At 31.6% G+C, this 17,331-nt stretch overlaps 1 protein-coding gene across 1 annotated transcript in view; it reads left to right on the forward strand.

The window, feature by feature from the left end:
• The first annotated feature begins 291 nt into the window (after positions 1-291).
• The window catches only part of LOC100646539 (class A basic helix-loop-helix protein 15), a 288,728-nt gene continuing 271,688 nt past the window's right edge, over positions 292-17,331 (forward strand). The window contains exon 1 of the mRNA XM_048407754.1: positions 292-348. The gene's annotated coding sequence lies outside the window, so the exon portion shown is untranslated. The remainder of the gene's footprint in view (positions 349-17,331) is intronic.

Consider the following 17,331-nt stretch of genomic DNA (forward strand, 5'->3'; position numbering starts at 1 on the left):
TCACATCAATATTCCAAATGCTCTAACTTACATTACGTATTTTGTTTTGTGAGTACGCGTGTTACGCTGAAATTGACTAATCTACAATCGTAAATTGAAGCGCGATCAAAACATTTTTTTGTTAAACTCGAGTTCGAAATCAATTGATATTGGAATTTCCTTGAGCTATATATAAGAACAATCATAATCACAGGTTAAATTTCGAGTTAGGCTTTTTTCATCGGATTTCTCGTCTGCTTTCAGAATGTAAGAACACGCTTATGTACGTGTATATTCCTTATGATGTTGCAGATGGTTGCAGTGGGAAAAAAGAAGGAAAATGGACGATACTTCATTTCCGCTGCAAGGGTGAGTGCTACAGACGATATATTTTATACTTCACATGTTTGATTCTCTTATGATCTTCGAAGTTTTACGTCGTAACTTCACTGTTCCAATAAACAAAGTAATATAATGTTTTTAGAAAAAACCTTAGTGTGTTCAACTAGCATCGTAAAGAATATTCGGAATAACTGTTTCGTATTATCGTGAAACTTTAAAAAGCTTTTAGTGATAGAAAAAAAACGATTAGGTGGAAAATATTCCAGATAACATAGTGCCGTCAAATATCTGTAGTAGTAGTTCTACAAAAATATTTAGTATAACTTATTAATACACTTTTACATATTAAAATTGCGTTGTGAAGAAAGATACAGATCAGATAAATTCTTCCATTTGTTCTTAGCAGCTAGTTTTTACTAATTCTTATTTATTATTAATTTTGACTAATTTTATTTTTAGTTTTTTAAATAAATGTGTTAATGGTAATAGACAGTACTTATTCATCATAGTGCGTTCACTTGCTCAAGACTTACCATCAAAATCAGTTGATCCTTTTTTCTTGGAAGAGAATATATAGAATCTGTATATTGGTTTATTTTTGATAATATTGTTACGAAAGTAGGGTAACTCAAAAATAGTAATTTTACAAGAAACTCTAAGAATTATTTTTATCAATCAAATTCATCGGTAAAAGGAACAATATTTATAAAACGGGACCGGATATTGTGCCTGCTATTTTCGGTTTATTAATTGTAATGAATTCTAAGAAACATTCTCATAATAATAACATGAGCAATACATTTATCGACTTATCATTTTGTAACAAAATGATAAAGTTTATTCTTCTGTGAACTTTGTCATTCTAATCTTGTTATTCTATCTAATTGTCTTATATTTTGCAAAGTGATAGTATGTAAATTATATGAACGTTTCTTACTTAATTATCGTAAACATTATGCAAATATTCTAGCATGATAATAGGTATATTATTACCATGTTTGCATTCATTATTATCGTCAAGCATTTACATCACATAGAATATAGAATTGAACTGTGTTATTAATAGTATCCCAATTACAATAAAATACAATAATAAGTAGCATGTAGCCATAAATGGCTTTTACGTGGAAGATACCATAACTTCTGGAATAAATTACTTTAAATGTTCTTAAGTAACGATAATTTGCTAGAATTAAATACCAATCCTTAAGAAGTAACATATGTATAATCACAAGAAATCTTGATAAGAGAAATAACATAATTTCCTGAATAAATTAAATATTAAATATTTCTAAGCATCAATAATTTGCTAAACTTATATCGCGTGTACGAATAAAGTTCTGCATAATATGTATGTATTTCTCCAATATCTACTATACATATTGTCATTAATGGAAGTTAATAATAGCTGATGAAACTCTAATCATTTTATATTAGAATTTAGAACTGTATATCACAATTCGTAATGAACGATCAAGTGCAGATATATGCAAATAGTGCAGATAATTTCCCTGGTCGATCTCGTCATTCAATCTTTAAATTACGCTGGTCGTTGTCAAATTGCTACTGAATTATTCAATTTCGAATAGTATCAAATATCCTAAATGAGAATTCAGACTGGATATACGAAGTGAATGTATTTCACGTACCGCGTTACAACAAGATAATTAAAAAGCACAAGACGAAGAGCAATGCTTGTAAAAACGTTTCAAACAGGAGGTAGCCGAAGAGTAGCGATTCTTGTCTTTCGTAGGGGTCAAGCGCAATTTAAGATAACACGAATTTTTCTAATGCCCTAACCCGCGTAGCAGTTGTTAGACGCTTATCAAACGTTGTTATCATCGAGCAATTATCAGACGTCGTTGCATGTCTACTTACAACTAGCACTCGAACGCTTTGAACTTTAATTATCGAAGGTGTTGGCCGATGATGAAGTTGCCCTCCTAACTTTCTTCGTATCTTTCCCAACCTGAACGTTTCGCGGTAATCGATAATAACCACTTAAACGTGAACGTCAAAGCAATAATGGCCACTATAAAAAATACCATAAAATTAAAACTATCAAGGAACAGTTAAAAAACGTTTATAAAGCTCGTTCTAAGTTGGAAATAAGTTTGTTTAAAATCGGTCTTTATAAGGATTGAAAGAGTCAATGATTAGAAATAAAAGTAGAAGATGATAGTTGATATACTGGGTTGGATGAATAGAATAGATACTTTGGATGTCTTTAAAATTAAAGGAGGAAATTCAATTAAATTATTTAGTTTCGTTTATTCAATTTCAAATAAAATTGCTTTATATAAGAAGAAATATTGTAATAATTGATTTTTATTTGCTTTTGAAATATTTGCTGTAATAAGAAGAGTTAACAAACAGTAATGACTTAAGAAAGCACATAAACATGATTTTAGTTACAATAGTTGGTCATTACCATCATAATGATCTACTACTATACGAAATATTTTTTAGTAAAAGAAATTGTTATCCTATTTTCATAACACTGAGAATATTTAAATTGATAACCTTCATTATCCATGATATATTGTTTCTATTATGTAAATTAAATCATTTAGTAATAAAGATGAGGTGTGCTAATAACAGTTATAATAATTACGATCGTGGAAAGAAACGATGAATATGGAAATTTCATGAAATAACATGAAATATTGTATATTGGTATTTCCTTAAAATGAAATATTCAACGCTGTTGCTGTGACTCGATAAATAAAATAGAATAATTATATTTTTATAAGAATTAAATAGATAGAAATTCATATAGATAGAGTTCTTACTCATTCAAAAATAAATATAATAAAACGTAATTATATAATCATTCAAGCATCTGACTCGATAATTGGTTTGAAGATCCGGGATATTATATAAAATTACTCAGAAATTTTCCGGTTTCTTCAAAATAATAATATATTCATAATTCATAATTCAGAATAATATATTCACGAAAAGTTATACTCTAAATTACATAAATCATTTAGTAATCTTCAAATTACACGGATCGTCATCAGATGGCTATTGAATTATTCAAAGCTTAACAGTATTTTATACAAAAGGTGGTTAAAGATAAAGAAAGTAAGGAGAAATGGAATGATTATTGTCGGACGAGCCTCGCAACCGATATTGGAAATTAAAATATACGAAATAAATGCAAATATTGTATATCCTTCCGCGAAGATTTGTAAAACATTTCATTTCATTTTTAATTTTTGTGCGTACGCGCGAATTCGGCACGCTCACTGGAGACACTACACTTATCGCACGCCAAACGAATATAAAGGAATATTAGGCACAAAATGTGCAATCGAAACGAAGGGAATGTGCGTAGCGAAGCTTCAAAACCTCATGGCTCGATCGTTGCAGCAAGAAAATAGCAGCACGGAAGGTTTGCTTCTCAGGACGATTCTTAGAATGAAATACAAATAGTGACGAATAAACGAATTTGATTTTCTCGACACGATTCTAATTTCTCTCTGTAACAATGAAAGACGTTCACCGTCGATAGACCAAGCGATTCTGAATTGTCTCCGAAACTCAGTCATTCTAATTTGCTCGATTCGCTCGAGAGTTTGGTAGGGCTCAGATGGAAAGTCGAAATCATTCACACTGATTGAGTGGTCATCGAGCTCAAGAAAGATCCAATTAGCGTGCTCGTTAGTTTCATCGTCATTCACGCACTTCCTCGCGCCCGAAGCGCAGGTCACTCTTGGCGGGAAGCTGGTGAATGATATTTGGACGAACATGAGGCTTCGAACGATTAGGTAGCAATCGTGAAATTCCTTCGAGTGGCCTTTGATCGGTCAGATCGTTACAATTAGTTAAGACATCATTCGGGAGTAACCACGATAACATGACAAACATAAAAGTAAAAGAGATTGTCACTATTGCTGAAATGAATCGCCATAAATCCCAATGTTTTCACTCAAAAATAGCTCCTTGTCTTCGAAAGCTGGTGGCATAAAATTATCAACGAAAATCTTCATCTTTTGTTGCTTCAGACGAAACAATTTTCTTTTCAATTGAAGTTCCATTTTTGAATAATATCACATATATTGATTAGATTGAAATTATATATATATATATTTTTTTATTATTATACTAGAAGGAATTGGTGGGTTTCAAAGTAATATTATGAGTAAACTTATTTTGGATGTACGATAATTTGAAGAAAATAAATTTCAAAACGAAACAAAAGTACATTATAATCAGTGTTATAATGATTCACATATTATGTATTTCAATAATCTTTAGAAATAATTTAAAGGATATAGAATTTATTAAATGTTTCATTTACTCACAGCAAAGTAAATTATATAGAAATTTTGCTTAGCGTCAAACCGGTACAGAAGTAGGTCTCTGATCTCGCCACATTATTTAAATAGAGGGTTCTGACCATATAAGAAAAACAGAAAACAAGGGGATCTCGCGGCCGTCGTCGCAAGAATAGAGATACCCGGCAAACAGAAGTATGCAAGAGGTAGAAAGTCCGCAAGTTACAGACGTCTCCTTTACCGATGGTAGTCCGGTGAATTAATTGGACGCTTTACAACTGGCGCTAGCAAACGATCTATGTTCTTCTTTACCGATTGTATAGTCGGTATGAAAAGTATCCGCGTATTTATTTACATTGATCTATAAATTCAGTTTAGTCTACAGTTTCATAATTCCTTGCGAGAATTTTCCTTGAAATTAATTTTTCCCTGGAAGAGTATTTTTGACAATTCGAAACTTGTATATGCTATAATTTCTTTTTCAAATTATAGATTACTTCTCGATTTATTCGTTCTAAGCACCGAGTATCAAAATTTGCTGCGGAAGATCTAAATCAATTATATATTCTCGTAAGAAAATGTTTTGAATGATTCAGAATAAAAATTTTGTTCCAGTTTTAAAGCGTTAAAAAAGAAATTTATTCGTCTATTTCGTGTGTCGTAAACTAGGAATCGTGTTTTTAAATCTAACACTGTATATCTTAGTAAGATATTAATAGTATTATATAAATATGTATTAAATAATATGAAAGTTATGCTGAAATATTGTCATATAAATTTGAGATGCTAAAGATAAGTTTAATTTAATACCTACTAAAGCACTTAATCTTGTGAAAGTTGCGATATATCATTCAGTCTATTGACAACATATTTAAAATACACGAAATCAATGACATTAATATCCTTAATCACCGAAGAGAAGACGTACTATAAAAATTATTATAAATATCAATACAAATTGAATTATGTTGAAACATTTATTTACTCAATAAAGTATACGTCTTATGCTTATTATTTTTTTAATTACTGTCTCATAATATTCCGATTCTTATATCGAATAAAATATGAAATTAACTATCATTCGAAATATTCTCAGCTTAGACTCAACGTATGACTCATCGTTATCAAAATTGCCGCTTGCAAACCGTGAATCGCGTTATCATACTTGGTTTCCATAACTATCTACAAAATTTAGATCGTATATCGCCTATATGTTACTTCCAAAGCCATCTCAAGAAGCGACAATATTTGATAGTAAAATAATACGTTTGTTTTCCGATTATAGCAACGAACGCCTCGTTCTTACACGTTTAATATTACTTCTTACTGGTTTTCTACATAACTTAACTCTGTTATGTTTAAGATTGCGGTTTTAGGATCGGTTATAGCGTGTTAAATCGTGAAATTATTTGCCTATCAGTTCCAATCACCTACGCTTTCCGTTGTATAAAAATTACGAGTAAAATTAAACAGAAATTTCTATAATAATAAAATGCATAGTGTTCTACTAAAAATCTCAGATCATGCGATGTTTCGTTTGGCCGGTATACGAGTATGACTGTAATTGAAGAACTTTATCGAAAGTTTGATCTTAACAAATGCAATTTTGAAAGCTGTGGAAATTTACTTATAAACATTTCAAAAACTGTGGTAAATTAATAATTGTTACTGCAAGTAAGAATCATAGGATAGCGATAAATGAATTTTCACTAATCGCGTTAATTTGAAATGTTTTAACCATAATTGAATACTACAAATAGTAAAATATGAAACGTAATATTTATTAGTAATAACCGATTTATAATTTGCAATTCATCCAATTTTCCTAATAATGATAATTCCTTCTCCTTGTGTCAGGTTGACTTAATTTGTCGATAAATGATAAAAGCAATAGGTGCAACAATGCAAACAATCTAATGCCTTAATATATAGAAATTCTAGTTTTTTATTCTCAATAAGAGAAATGTAAACTTACACATTCTTGTCTCTTTATCATATTAATAATTCTACCATTGTATCAATTTGACACGAAGAACAATTCAATTGAAAATAAGATGCATGAAAGTTAACGAGTATTTATCAAATATTAAATGTACATCTTTAATGTTACACCAATGAGATATTTTTCACTTCGTTTTATCCCTTTGCCAGTTTTAAAGTTATTTCAAAGAAACCAAATAGAAAAATAACAAGGAAAAGCAGCTCGATTTATATGCAAAGGAGACGTCATAAAGTCGAGTTTAAGGAACCATTCACCTCGGTGGAAATGATCAAGAAATTCATCCATACGCGAATGTAGCCGCGAGGTCGTACGATGCATGAGTTTATCCTCGCGTGGCGAACCGTAAGAGGAAAACGCGGCCTTTCGAAATCACGTTCGACCCTATGGACCAGCAATTGATAGCCACGGAACTCGGAGGATGCGTTTTCGTTTCGAAGTGCCGGACGAGCGTCTAACAGTGGCAGACCGGTTTAATGAGGCCACGCTCGAAACCGCGTTCTTCTTGCATATCCTCCTCGAACAGCCTCCAGGGAACAAACTCCGCGTAATTTCGTTTCGATGGCATATCTGCACGCGTTCGCGTCCTTATATACCGACGTACAAGGATCTTGAGCGTGTGAATGGTCCACAATGCTCGTACAAACGATCGCCATGAAAATAGATCGACTTTTTTCACGAGATTATTTATTTGGGTGAAAGATAAAGAGATAGGAATTTTATTTGAATTTTAGTCGAAGATGGTTCGTTAAGAATCTGTTAAGGAATTTTCTTTAGAAATCATTCGTTATAAGAACTTGTTGAGGAATTTTACTTACAATTGTATAGTTTATTAAACAATTTTATTTATAATAATGGATTTCGTTTAAAAATGATTAGTTGGACGTTTGTTAACCAACTTTAATTAGAATTGGGAGAAATTAGATCTTATATAGGTAGCATGATTCTTCATAATGACTTCTCATATAAACATATATTTAACTCTGGATATGTCCTTTCCTGTATATGGGCTGCCTTTGAGACGGCTATGGAATTTATATTTATATAATTTTAGACGGCGATATTTCTGTGATTTAAATCTGGAAGGAAGAGTAAATTTTAAAAAATTATTTGTGTTCACTAGTGATTATTTCCACTTTTTCGTAGAATCCAAATGGTTGGTTCTGTTCAAATATGTTGGAAGATTAAATTGGCATACTGTTGAAATGATAATAAAATACATTTGTTTAATGAACCAAATGGTTTCGCGTAGCTAAATTCGTTTCAAATTACCGTTTGATTCAATTATGTGAGGTATTTCAAGGTAATGTTCCCAATTAACTAGATCGGTATCGTTCCAAGACAAACGGTAAAAAGTATTCATACGTTCTCGAGACAATAACGTACCTATGCATTTTGGTGCAATAAAGGATGACAAAGGCTGTACAATTTTGCCAATTAACTCCTAATTAACCGTAAAATACGAGGTAAGTAATCAAAGTGAGAAAATTTATAATGAATTAATGTTTTCAAACGAATATTATATTCTATGTAATTCGTTAGATCAATATTTCTTGTATTTATATATTTAGATTCTCGTATTTATATATTTTATCGAAACAACATTTCGTTACTTTAAAGTTAATTGTGTCATTTATTCATTCGTATCGGACAGTTAACGTTACATTATAAGTTTACTTGATTTACGTTTGCTATTAAAAATCAGCTTCTGATTGGCTCATAAAATTCGATATGTGTAATGATTGCCTTAAACGTTCATAAATGAAAGTAGAACAGGAGGACGAAAATTCGTTTATAAGGGAAGCATGAACGGATGATTAAATAAATGTGATGCAATATTTGAAATAAAACAGATGGTTGTTAGCCTTATAAAATGATGCGTCGTTATTTTAATAACATCATATACGAGACATTTCATGATTGCCTTATGTTTTCCATTGCAAAATAATCGAGTTTCATAATTTAAGATAAATTGTAAACCATTAAATTCACTGCCCAGAGGTTCTACAGCTTGTTAAGCTTACTGCTCCATCGAGATCTTTCAGAAGATTCCCAATTTTCCACACATCCTGTGTACAGCCAATTACGCTTCTAGTAGTTGCATTATTCGCATTTCCAAACATGTTTATTTGCTTGCTCATCGATTACTGTATTTAAAAAAAGGTGTTAGAAATGCGGTACGTAACTCTCTGATATTTCCGTACCATTTATGATCTATTATTATCACTAATGGCAGATATTTGTTCCTTTTTTTATTATTGTATCTTTCCTGTATCAGAGAGCCCGTACATAAATAACTAATAATAACAATAACAACAAGAACAATAATAATTATTATTATTGAAAAGAAGGATTTGATCAATTCGTAACTTATAGTGCTGTTATGCAAACGAACTTTGTAAAGACATTATTATGAACATAAAAATTATTTATACGGATTATTCACTCTCAGAATGTCTTCTTGTGGTAATCATAATAGAAACTATCACAAAGATCAATTTATTTAACAGAAATTTATATTGTAATTCAATTAAAATAGTATAAATCTATTTAGTAAATATTACCTCTTCGAATAATTAAAATTTCATTATCTTCGTTCAGCTCAAATTAGCTCCATCAGCTTCTTGTAATCAGCTCCGTTACAGAGAATTCTAAACAACTTTTGAATTCTACCATCGATGATTTTTATAGGTTTGGGATAATGAAACTAAGTTAATCGCTGGAAAAGAGTGTTGAATTATGTGAAAATTTCTTTGATCAACTGATACGATCTTTTAAAGAAATTGCGCGTATTTAAATGTTTATTTGAATAATCGATTACACCGATAATAATAAATTAAAATAATACCTCATTGCTACTTTTATTATACTAATCGTAAGCTATATTTTTCATATAAAACTATCTTTAAGGAATTAAATGTGCAAATACTTTTTCCAATATTTTATCCACTGTACTTTAGTCAGTCTATTAGAGTATTACAAAATTAATGGATCTTTCTCTATCGATCGATTTAAATTTATCATCTACCGATCATTTCTTTCATAAACACACCCTACTCTTGTTATCTGCCAAACCATTTACATAGCATGGTATTAAAGAATGATATTGCAATCTGAACGAAACACTTTTAGAATCACAACGTCGATCCAGCAAGCCTCGGACAAATTATAAACTAGTAATTAACCAACGTGTTTCCCTATGATACAAATCCTCGTAAAAAGAATTTATTCTGTTTGTTAGAGTAGCGATAATGGTCGAGGCATAAAGAGACGAAAAATGGTCGGTGGGCGGCTTAAGCTGGGCTTCGGTTACAAATCACGTACATCGAATCGCGTATCGTAATGCTTTTCCTTTCCCTGGCAACCGACAACATCGACGTCAGACCGCGAACAGACGTATTTATTCTACATCGTGGGGCAGTGTTTCTGAAAGCTGCACAATTCTCTCCGTTAAGTTGTCCAGAGCGATTCGATCGTTTGGTTTCGACAGACGGTCTCGAAATCCCATTCAGTTTGAGGGACGAGCGCGCGATTTACTCAACCGTCCGCGAGTCATCCTGAGATAAATTTCAAATACCGAAAGGAGAAATAATAAGATACAGAAAAGAGAAACGGCTCTCTCATTTTCTTTTGTTCCTTTAATTGGTTATTTATAACTGTACCAATCACTATGATAAGTTATTATTAACTCGCGTGAAATATAATTTATTATACAAAGATTGGTTTGACTGTAAAATTTTTAGAAATTACAATTTGTAATACTTCGTTACAACTTTTCAAATTATCATCTGTACAGTAACTTGGAAAATTCTGTAGTCTGATTTTCTTTATACGTACATACTACTATACACGTTTAGTACTTCGTTTCTAGAAATCCGAGGTAATATCATAATTTACCTATCGATATGTTTGTATATTATAGAAAGTCGTACACGTACGAGTTACTGCTGAAGAAATTACTTGTCGTTAAAAATTTGATCAATTAATTGTTCTATAACGAAGTACGTATTTTAGATGATGTTTTTTGAACGAGTTACAGATGATAAGATTCGCAATAGAGCTTTTCGTTCAGCTTCTCGAAAGGCTGGTCGATATGACATTTCTCTCGTCGGGGAGTGCTCAGAGTGACGAGCGAATAGCGAGACTGTACGATTAGGCGCCTTAAGGTCCGAACACGGTTCCGAGCATCGATGACATAACCGGGTGCTTCTGGGTTTTATTCAGACAAGATTTACGTTGTACTGTCTTTATGATTCTTCTGGTTTACTGGAGAATGCCGGAAGCAGATGATTGGAAATTGCTCATATTTACATAAATAACCATTTTCTTATTGATACATACTAATTGCGAATGAGTTTTAAGATCAGAACTCGAAATTTTCCCGGCTAAGCGGTCTTAAAGCTCATAAATTTAAAAAATTCGAGCTTTGGAATCTCCAAATTTAGAAACTTACTAATAATTTTATATTAAATTTCTAGCTTTTGAAAATTCAAACTTAAAAATTTGTAATCTTATAATACTTTAATTTTTAAATCCATCTCAAAAGATTCTCTTAGAAATTAAAATTTTCAATGTGAAATGTATATGTATATATACAGTCTTTAATGTTAATTGCAATTCTTTCATTCAGCAATATTTTCTACCTTTTGCCATTCTAAATAACTTCACGCACGTTATATAATTGACTTGTCAAGTTTATTAACTTAATGTAGTTAGTTCGCAAACATAGTTCGCGAGTAAGTTGATCTAAAACGTGGAATAAATGTAGAACCATTGAGAGAGAAACTGGTGGTAATTTAATTCAGAACTAAGAAGAAAGAAATATCGCCTTATACGGTACATGGAATTTTTTAACAAGACTGCAAATTGTACTTAAATCCACATTTACTGTGATTGGTATGGTTAGATAGGAATGATCAAAGAATTAATAATAGACAATTAATGAAAAGGAAATTATCCCTTATACATCAATGGAATTTTTAGTTATAATTCTGTATAACATCACTTGAGATTGCTGTCTTATGTAGAAAATAAAATAAAAAGTGGCCGAAACTTGAATTAACTTTATCAACTATTTCTGATCTTTAATTAACTTAACACAGTCAACATTTCTCTTTCCAAAAATCATTATAAACGTTTAGTGGTATCCTGTAATCCTGTAATCAATCCTGTAATCAAAATCCTGTAATCAAAAATAAAATATACAATTAATAGTAAATTTTTTTCTTTTTTTCTTCCAATTTTCGCTAAAACACAATATTATTTGGACAATATATTTCCAAAATTCAAACAATATTAATATGTAATAATCTTAATCCTTTTTCAAACGAACTATAGCAGCTAATTTGAATTGAAAAATATACATGCCTATACGTATATCTATACTTTTTGAATATTAGTCCATCTTATATATTATCATTAGACTGTACGTATTTATGCAAATTCATACTTTTACATTGACAAAGGAGCCACGCTTCGGAAGGAGTATATCTTAACTACTAAGTATCGTAGTATAAATTTTACTTTTTATCGTTCATATGTATATCTTTCCATATTATCGTCACTCTGTGTCCATATTACCCTTTGGTCCATTGTTGCATATTTATTCTTATCATCAGAGCATAAACATCCACAACCCAATTATTATCACATCATTGCATAGCTATCAAATAACGTATGTATTCATTACAAGCATTCTAAATCTGGCACCTATTTTATCTAACAAAATAGAAAAATAATAATCGGCCATAATTTAACACGGTGAACACGAAAAATCCAATTACACAGGGTTAACAAGTAATCTCAACAAAGGTAGTCTTCCACAGAATTCCAAGTCGTCTCTTCGACGAAGACCTTTCCCTTTCGTTCGACAAGGCACCGATAAACTCTGGTTTTAAAGGGAAATCGTGCGTGGGCTTCTAATCTCGCGTTTCGTTCGACGATTTGTTTCACGATCGTGCTGGCCGTAAAACGAGAAGCTCGTTCAAACAATTTACAAAGCGAGAGGGAAAGAGAGAGGAAATTTCGAACGTGCATTGAAGTCACGTTTGCTCGGTTCCATATAAACGGCGAATCGACAATTAGACCGGCATATTATGCCGGTAGACGATCTCGAGCAAGACGTAGAACGAAAAAGTTTGATCCAAAAGCAGACGCTCCTAATTACGACGATCCATCTACGATGAAGTGACTGGATCGCGTGATCGCTCGTCCATAAAAGAAAGTTTCGTAAGTTTAACGATCTAGTTGGCGAAAAAGAAGACACCAGGGAGAAAGATGAAGAGAGGAGATGCTTGAATTTCACGAGAGAATTTCCTGGATGGATGTGACGTGGATAAATCCCGTGCATTTACGGGAGACGGTTTAATAGGACCGATTCGTGTGAACGAGATGTGCTGTGAGAAAAATGGTTGGTATGTCGTAAATCGGTGTCCAAAGCAATTTGGAAAATTGAATGTTTGTAGAAAGTGGTGTATCTCTCCAGTTTTGTACGATCTATATTTTTTGTCTTATTTAATGATTAATTTAATTCTGATTCTAATTAAGTCTGTTGAAAGGAGACTGTATTTTTGGAAGGCAGATTAAGTGGAAGGTGAAGAATGAAATTTACATAATTAAACTGATATATATTTTTGAGTTTATAAATTGAGTTCTTAAGAGAAGATAAATCGAGTAAAAACAGATGGGTGGTAACAGTAGTTCAACATATTGTCTGGATGTCTTTTACTTTTTCACATTCGCAGGCATAGCATAGAAAACAGCAATGGTAAAAAGTCAGAAAAAGAAAGTAGTGCAATCTTTTAAATTTTTAACATTGTCTAGTAAGAATAAAATTTCAAATTTCACTACCAACATGTCAATATCATATTGATATGTAATTCTATTCTTTTTAAAAATTCATATTCTGGCTTTTCAAATGATTTTCAACTCTTTCTATTTCCCTTTTAATATCTTTAAATTATAACAAAAATATCTTTGTTCATTTTAAAATCTATCGCAATTACAGTCTTTAGGATCCAGATTATACACTTTTGTTCCAAAAATATGTAACACGCAAAATGAAGCCGTGTTTTGAACGAATTATTCTTCGCTCAAATACAAGTTGACAGATCGGTGCAACCTCTTGATCCTATAAAAAGGAAAACACGCTGGACGTAAGAGTCTTAAAATAATTCTCGATGAACCGAGAACGAGGTCGGTGAATAATATTCGTTGGCGGCTGAGAGGAAAGTAATTATAAAAGTGTTATACAGTGCCCTCGTTGAATTATGCATTTCCAGAGAAACCCTGTTCCGCCCTTGTCAACCTGTCACTTCACGTCAACGTTCTTTCGAGATTAAGTTCATTTTCGGTAGAAACACTCGTCGTTTCTGGACCAGACGCCACCAACGACGCGTTTTATCATATTCTGGACACTCTGTGGTTGAACATATCTTTTTTCTCAACATCGCCTGATTCATCTTAATTTAGCCACGCCGATTTTCGCCTTAAATGAGTTTTCTGACGATTTTTCTTTTAATTCAGAAACTAACATAAATTGAAATACATAAATTGTATAAATTAACTGAAAATTTAAGTCATAAAAAATATCAAAGACTATCTATAGATGATGCCTGACAATAGCTGAAGATTGGGGCTTTAATTAAAATTTAATAAAATCTTAATCGATTGTTAAATCGTATATTTAATTAAAGATTAATTATAGTTCGAGGTTGCGTATATTATAATAAAATGAAATTTCTCATTTTTATAATTTAAAGCGTCTTTCTTTTGTACAGTGTATATTATATGTTATGCATCATTTACGTTCTTATTACACGTAATGCTGTATATTTGATGGAAAATTTTATTTGCTTATCGGTTTGCTCTTATATCTTCATTTGCATAAAATATGCGCTTGGGAAATTTACTTTTCTATTTTAATGCCAATTTTATATTCCTTTACGTTCTTAAATTAAATATTGAAACTTTTATTTTGCTCATACCGTGCACTCAGTACTCTTATTTCTCCCAGAATGCCTAACGAGTACCTTGCAAATATTTACATATTTATGGGAAATTTAAAGATACTACGATGTGGAGAATGAAACGTATCATACAGAATTATATAAGATATCCACGGTGAACGTAAAGATAAAATAAAATATCTAAAAATACATAATTCAATAAACATTACTCAACATGTATTAAGTATTAAACATAATATATACTGAATTTATTTATGAATTAGTATAAACGTCGTTTACGAGCCATAAAAAAATCTCCTTTGGAACACCGTGTTTTGACAACAACCCTGAATTATGTCGATTTTCTTTTCAAATAAAATTATACGGGTTATAAAAGTGTTTTAAAAGCAATGCAGACAGTATTCTTCTATGACTACAGATTTGATAGCTGGCGAGGGTGAATGGCACTGATGTAGCACATAAAGATTAAAGACACCTTTCATAATCGATAAAACTGGTTTTTGTGTAGATGGTATGCGTTCACGTTCAATCTTTCACGCCTCCCGATGTTTTATCAGGTGGTCGTTGACCTGCCCGGCAATCATTTTTACCACAGCAGCACACAATAGATAAATATTTCGTGTAGGCACGTAAGAACGACGACCCTTTGGTTTTTCATTCAGGTTTCAATCAACCTACTGAAATTGAATTTTTTGTTTACCGAGCTCTTTCATCTGGACGAATTAAACAACCGAACCGGGAGAAAGAAACTATGCTCTCTTGATTTTATCGATGAAACTTCAACCTTTTTTATCGATGTATCTAATATTGGGTTCGATAGAGAAGAACTGCGATGGATCTACAGTGAATTTCTTATCAAATGTATTACATACATAGTTACAACAAATATGAAAGTTGGGTACAGCAGATTTTTGGTCGCATGATTTTTGGGACACCATGAGTTTCTGTTAAGTAAATATTTAATTCTCATACGAAAATTGGTATACAGATTCTAACACATAAAATGAGAGTATTTTGGTTGATACATTTAATAGTGAGGTGGTTCATTATACGTGTTAGTTTATTAAAGAAACGAGTGATAAAATTGTAATAGTCAGTGTATATTAAAATCGCTGTAAGTACAAGTACAGAGATAGTGTATGCCGGCTGTAATCGTCTCGCTATTCGACTGTATGACTCGCTATATGATTCGCTATGATCACTGTCCTAGAGAGGACGTTCGTCTATTTATAACTACAGTTGTTATTATACGAAGTTCGAATGTAACTCCGGTTGGCGATTATAAATACCAGCGATAATATTTTGTTCGGAGTTGGTTTACCTTTGAGCCTAGTAAACCAATACAACGTTGACACTCCAAGGTACAACAATATGAGTCTGTTCGAACCTTCTGTTGACTTATGTGACTCTGCAATAGTATTAATATAACAATATCATGCTAAGTTCAAGCAATAAGAAATTGTAGGAATGTTTGAAATATAAGAGACAAAAATGATACTTTAGAGTATTATCTTGTATATTAGTTCTTGCTGAAGAATAAATATTGGGAACATTGAACACATTTTATAATATATAATAATATGTATATTATAATATATAAATATTAGAAGAACTAAAGACATCAGCACTAAGTATATCCTATCTATTACAAATATTCCAAACTTTTAAAATATTTGATACCAGACATATACAGATATTAGAAGTATAAAGGATACCAATGTTATTAGGAATACTGGAAATGCTAGCAATGCTTAAGCGTACCAGGCTAACAGCATTTCTATGAGAAATCGACTTCAGGAAAATCGCATGGAATGCACGAAGCAATTAATTAAGCAATTAACTACTATCAATTAGATCTAGTACCTAAAATTAAATCATTGAATACACTTTTCTACGAATTTGTTTCAATTGAAAAGTATAGATAATAACCAAAAATGCACCATTTAAAAATTTGATAATAAAAGAAATAATAGATAATCGTTATTTTGAATAATGTTATTCTTCAAAAAAGCGCAACACGAATTGTTCGAGCCAATAATTATTTTATATTGTATAGACGAAGGAAATATTTTCTACGGAAACACGAACGTGTTTTACAAAAATAGAATACGGATGTTTACTGGTTTCACGAGTAAGATACGGGGCGTGTAATTTGTTTTTCTCTGATTGGAATTCCAATGATTTTCCGGTTTAAATTATAGATAGGAATTTATCGGCTGATTTCGATAAATACTTGTAGGTGAGAATTATGATCTTCCGTCGACATATACCGTGTGAACGAGCTGTACTCTTGAACACGGAAATACCTTTGTTTTTCGCGGTCGGAAATTCCGATTTTTACTTCAGGTCCGGTTATTTAAATAATTGCTATAAATAGCCATATGAATGTTTGCAATGTGCTAACGACACTTAACAATAATTTCAAGCAAAGTTAACGATGATCTACGAGAAATTTCTTTACATAATCTTCTTCGTACGAAATAAAACTATTTTTCTTTCAAATGAGCACATGCAAATATTTATTTAAGCAAAATTAAAATTTGGATACATTCAACATATATATACATTTCCTATAAGTAATGGGACAATATAAAGGGAAAACCGAATTCTTTTATTTCAGAAGTAGTACAAGTCAACCATTCGTGCAGCATGTTATTCGAAAAACATTGCAAAGATATTCACACGATCGGCTAATATTATTTTAAGTTATATCAAACGATACGAGTTACATTTTGACCGACGTTTTAGCTCTGAATGGTGG

This window comes from Bombus terrestris, chromosome 7 (genome assembly GCF_910591885.1).
Source record: "Bombus terrestris chromosome 7, iyBomTerr1.2, whole genome shotgun sequence".
Lineage (NCBI taxonomy): Eukaryota > Metazoa > Arthropoda > Insecta > Hymenoptera > Apidae > Bombus > Bombus terrestris.